Source organism: Erpetoichthys calabaricus, chromosome 7 (genome assembly GCF_900747795.2).
Source record: "Erpetoichthys calabaricus chromosome 7, fErpCal1.3, whole genome shotgun sequence".
Classification (NCBI taxonomy): domain Eukaryota; kingdom Metazoa; phylum Chordata; class Cladistia; order Polypteriformes; family Polypteridae; genus Erpetoichthys; species Erpetoichthys calabaricus.
In genome coordinates this window covers 51,646,351-51,652,350 of record NC_041400.2, presented here as the reverse complement: position 1 = coordinate 51,652,350, position 6,000 = coordinate 51,646,351, and the positions used below count along the sequence as shown (strand labels likewise).

The 6,000-nt window shown below is 34.5% G+C and overlaps 1 long non-coding RNA gene across 1 annotated transcript in view; it reads right to left on the bottom strand.

The window, feature by feature from the left end:
* Window positions 1-560: 560 nt before the first annotated feature.
* LOC127528863 (uncharacterized) overlaps window positions 561-6,000 on the bottom strand; it is a 35,180-nt gene continuing 29,740 nt past the window's right edge. The window contains exon 3 of the long non-coding RNA XR_007935469.1: window positions 561-2,851. This is a non-coding gene — a long non-coding RNA (uncharacterized LOC127528863). The remainder of the gene's footprint in view (window positions 2,852-6,000) is intronic.

The following is a 6,000-nucleotide window of genomic DNA, read 5'->3' as shown; positions in this document are numbered from 1 at the left end:
TTAATCTACAGAAAGTTACTTCACAAAATTAAGACTGTTGTTTGTAATAGCTCTAAGTAAAATTATACATTTCTGTTTTACTTAAGTCAGCATGACTGCAACATTCTTAACTAGGTATATGTTAAGGCAATTTGCTACATCAACATAAACCTAATTACTTATTCAGATTTCTTCAATTTAGACACTCTTACCTTTGGGATTCCATTTAAAGTGATATCTTAATCACTGAATAAAACTGAAACAATGTAAGTAAAATACATGATGAAATTATTTTATTGCATAGATTCTTAAGGTTTGTTTCCATAATATTTTAGTCAGTCCACATATGATAATACATGCAGCTTGTGTGCAGTTTGTGTTGTCCTCCAAAAAACTGTTCACCTGATATTAGATACTCGGCTGTAAGATTTGTGAAATTATCTTCTCTTCACTTGGTCATTTGGTCAAGTTCTTCGAAACCATACTCACTATTTCATCTTCGATAACAATTGAATCATTTTATAATAATATTGAAAAAGTTGTGCAGATCAAAGCAATGAAGAAGATAGAAGCATTAGGAGTTTTAGAATGGGATGAATTTATTTAAAAAGAAACAATAAAATGCAAATTAAAAAGAGAACACTAGAAGGAAAACAGAGGATACAAACTGGTTTATGAAAAGAAAACTAAAAATAACACCTACCTTAAATGTACAGAAAATCGCTGTCTTCCCAAAACAGTCAACAGCTCAACTGGCTCCAAAGACTTACCCTACCTACCATGCTAGTAAAGAATTATTTTCTGTACATCCCAACAGAAACTTTTAAACTACAAAATAGTCACTTCTGTGATAAAGAGTAATATCATAACTAGTGCCACCTTCCAGGAAAGACTTGCTCTCGATTCTCCAATTGAAAATGGATTGGCATGCCAATTTTATCTAGCTAGGCATATGTGCATAGCGAGGAAATACCAGTAAGTCCATGGGCACAATACAGAACCCATCTACCCAAATTGACCAGCCTGCTAAAGTGACTTGATTTGCTCCTTCATTAAGTGGCAAACATGACAACTATTGGTTTAAAAGCCCGGGGCTATACCAGGCCTACAATTGTTATGGGCATGGGGCTGTATTTAATGATTAAATGAAGAAATTGTTATATATTGACTAGCAATATAGTTAGATTAAGATGCCAGAGACTGAGTTATCAGAGAAATTATTGAGAAATACATTTTAGAGTTATCATCTTACCATTGCAGAGCTGGTTGAAGAATAAATAATTAAACAGTAACCATTTCTAAAAATTATTTTATGAACGCATTTTTATGCTAGAGAAATAGATTTTTTCCCTGTTTGTCCACTACAGGGTAAAAAAAGCTAAATTCCTTCTCAGGAAAAACTTGTCGAGTGTAAGAACAAATGTGACACACTGCACAAACTACTAATACACTTATTCAAGTTCTGTTAATTTAGACTTAACAGTTAATCTACATGCATGTATCTGAGAAGGAAACTCGCACATACAGCGTGAAGATATGTTTACCAAATGTTACTCTTCACAAACAGTGTTTGGACCTTGAAACAAACATGAGTCCTTGGGGCACTAAAGTGGCAGAGTAAACACCACACCATCATGCTGTCCAATAAAAACATGTAACAATAGATAGATACAGTAGACAGATAAAATAGGATTTGCATAAAATCTGCTAATCTGTACAGCACTATAGCAAATACAGGCTTTAAACTCCATGTGCTTTTTAATTTATCCGCTGTCTTTTGTGAATCTCCACAGCTTTGCCAATCAACTTCCTACTCTTGTCAATAACCAGAAATGAAAAGGCAAAAACCAATGCATTGCTGTGGCCATAACGGAAAGATTAGTTAACTTCTGGAAGTGAAAATTTGTAATTAATGGTTACATATGGCAATAAAACAAAACTAAATACTTACTTGGAAGTACTCCCTCTCATTTCCTTCTTTTCTCTCCAGCTGTGCAACTTATCCTGCTACACTATATACTTAATGAAATATTATATGTTTTACTGTAGTGGCCTTTTATAATTCATAGGTTATGAACATCTGGAGCAAGCACCTGTCATACAGTATATAGTTATAACAAGTAATTGTTACTAACTAAGAATGGTATGTTTTTGTGGTGTTTTACTTATTAACATCTTTCAGTGGACAATATCTGTATTGTAAAAACTTTTATATTGTGTTTTACTATATTTATTTCACAACTCTGACTTGCGTACTCACCTCTTATTTATTTGACTAATACTGTGGATTTGGACCTGGTCTTCTTTTGTTTCAATGCAGCATTTCAGAGATGAAGTTTTTGTTTTCAGAATATGCCAATGCTATGTCCTGTAATATTATTTATTCATTGTACCTAATTTTGTTTTGTTTTTTTATAACAGAGCTGCATATTTGCATTATTCCTGCCTGATTTTGACCCCACCTCACAGTAGTTAATACTTGTTATTTAATTATTTATATTGATTAATTTAAAACCAAAGTTACTTTATTAATCTCAGTTTCAAATATGCACAAAGATCCCTCCATTTAAACTGTGGCCCTCTTCCTACCATTGTAAGATTGTTAAGTAAATAAAACAAATGCCTAATGACTTGATGGGAGGCCAAATCATGGAGGGATTCCTTCAACACCGTTGTGACTGTCTGAGGCAGAAAGGTGGGCAATACCAGTAAGAAACAATCATGGGGCTTACATCTTCTGTCCTCTTGCATTTATTCAAGTGCTGTTAATTGTTTTCCATTAGGCAAAACTAATTTTTGTGCCAGTATTTCAGCTATTCATTGGTTTCCTGTTTCATTCTAGAACAACCTTCATTCTCTGAATATGGATTGCCTGAAAACAAATAAATGATCAGATTTATTACAAAGAACGCCTTCTTTTGGTACTCAGAGTGAAGGTGGTGTAAAAGACTGACTGATTACAACACTTAAGTATCACAAATTAAAGCAGAAAGCAAATAACATCTAAAAAGTAGTCACATTTAGTCACACTGATGGTTTACATAATGATGATATTCCCCACTTTATCACTTTCATAAAGATGAATGAAATACTGATTTTGAGCCTTAGAATAAAAATCATTAAGGTTATATTACAGTAACATCCTTATCATTGATTAGTCTGAACAAAATAAAGCCTATATTTAATTACGACTGCCTTTAAAACAAATCGGTATTAAAAACAAAAAAAAAAATTTTTTTTTATTGTTTCTTGTCTATTACTTCTGTACTGTGAAATACACAGTATATACATGCATGAATGTATACATACACAATACAAAAAATTGTACAAAGGATTAGATACACTGACAAAATATAATGAAACTGTAAGTTCAGAAATGTATTGAATGTCAAACAAACGATAACATAACATGATCAAACCTGCTTAATCGAAGTCACAGTTGATGTGGTCCATAACGTATCCCACTGATTAGATACAGTATACTGTATTTATAGAGTTACAGAGAATCTTTAAATTCATGCCTGGCAAACACAAATTGAAACACATTATATGATAACATGACCTCTTAATAATTGCTATACAATATGGGTAATATGACACATGCTGAAATTGTTAGATTATATTCAAAGGTGCTGTACATGTACTTTAAAAAATGCTTACAGTGTAAAAACAGTATGTATGACATAATATATGCAAATCATAAGCTGTATACGTCGTGTAATGACATACAAAAACATATACATTGAAAACTGAAATGTATGTTCCTCAACATAAAGCGTATGTTCAGAACAACAGCAAAATATATATGTTCAGCAAAAATCTTTCAGCTTCCTAAACAAATCTGAGAATTTAATAGAAAGAAGCGTAAATTACACTGGGATCTTCAAGAAATGTATTTTTAAGTATATATCGTTAAAAAGATTTGAACTAGTCAAATGAAGGATACAAATGGATTAGGAATGGATAGATAAATGTATATGACATCTTCAAAATTCACAGAGTTCACTCTGCAACAGTGTGTGTGCTTTGATGTGCAGCGTTCTGTCTCTCCTCAGTCAGAGTTTGAGGATTGAACACTCGAGTTAGCAGGTATTCACAAAAAGGATACTCGCTGTCTCCCGGTAAACAGCCACTAGCAAATGGACATCCCCTTGCCATCTGACACACAGCTGGACCAGAGTTAAGCATCACATGTACTCTCGGGCCGCTTGGCCACAATGTCTATAAAAGTCCATGATTGCCGGTTGTGTAGCACCTGGACCTGGACAGCAGTTCAGAGAACCTTTGTCAACGGGTATGGGTGGGGTTCAAGATGCCTGGAGTATGAATAGGGACGAGGGTTTCTTCCACCTCATCTACAATGTCAGGTATGCTAGGAAATGCATGAAAACCCATTTTAGTGTCAAGGAAAGCATTGTATTACCATTACTATTTACTTACTTGACAGACTAACATTTGACATAGAATTGGTTGCATTTGTTTTGTTTTTCGAAATGCAGCACATATGGGTGAAATGACTTACTCCTGGTCTCACAGTGTCAGTAGCAGGATTTGAACCCACAAACACAGGGTTTATTACATGTATACATGGTGCAAGAGTAATCCGGTTACTACATACACAGATTTGGATGCAGCAGCCTTGCGAAGGCCATGTGCATCACTTACGGTCTGCAGGAATCCACTGATGGTGTAGTAATGGACAGCTGTCAGCAGCTGCAGAGAGGAACTAAGGGCAAACTTTTGGTGTATTCCTCAGTATTCAGAATGAAGAGGGTCATTATTTCACCCCACGACAGCCTGTATTTCCCTATTAGTTGTCGATGATCCAAGGGGTTCATGCCCACCAGAACTCAGCTTCCTACAGGGCACTGTCCCAAATGATGTCTCTGGTTGATTTGTACAGATCTCCGGACAGCTGTCATGGTCATTGCTGGTACTAAATGATAATTCACCTTCTGACTTTTAAAAGATGTAACTGATTACATAGTGTGTTTGATCATTTAACTCCTGAACTCAAATTGTCTATAGGTAGTAAAGCAACAAAGACCCCCTTTTATGCTACTCTATAGTCTATATTATAATTTAATATTTATATTGTAACATTGACCTATTATTATTATTACTGTTGTTGTTATTGTTATTACATTGTTCAAATAAGAGCATCAGTTTGTTTCTTTTAGTCTACTTAAGGCAACCTCTGTTTCTCTGTGACAGCATCACAGGCCAAAGTCCGAATAAAGAATAATGTTAAAAACAATCAATCCAGTTCACTTGTTAATTTACTAATAAAATTAAGTATTACTTTAGTTACGATGGGTTTTGGGAAACACCCACTAATTAACAAATGATCTTAAGTACAAGATAATAAAGTAGTTAGTATTACAAAGCTTTTGGGAACTGCACCCCCAGATAGGAATATAAATGACAAGCTGGTTAAGTTTCCAGAAGTGAAATGGCAGATAATCAAGAATTAGTCAAATCATTACACCTTATGAGTTGAACCTAGCAGCTGTAGTGAACTCGCCACTGTCTGCATGAAGGGAATGTATGCAAGTCATTAAGAAGGCTAATATGATGTTAGGTTATATATCACTAAGTGCAGAGTACAAGTCAAAGAAGCTATAAATGCACTTGGGAGACCTTAATTGGAGTACCGCATGCAGTTGTGGTCTCCAGGCTACAAAACAGACATGGCAGCCCCAGAACAAATTCAAAGAAGAGTGGCTAGGATGATTCCAAAGCTAGTTAAAGAAAGAAGATTAAAGGACTTTTTCATTTTAAGCAAGCTGGGACTAAGAGGTGACATAACTGAAGTTTAAAATTATGAAAGGAATTACTACAGTGTTAGTGAATCAACAAGAACACAGAGATACAGTTGGAAACTTTTTAACAGTAAATTTCATACAAACAGTAGAAAATATTTATTCACCCAGAGAACCACAGACACATGAAACAAACTACTGACTTGTATGGTAAGGAATAGGACTTTGAAGACTTTCAAAACTTGACTTGATGTTTTTT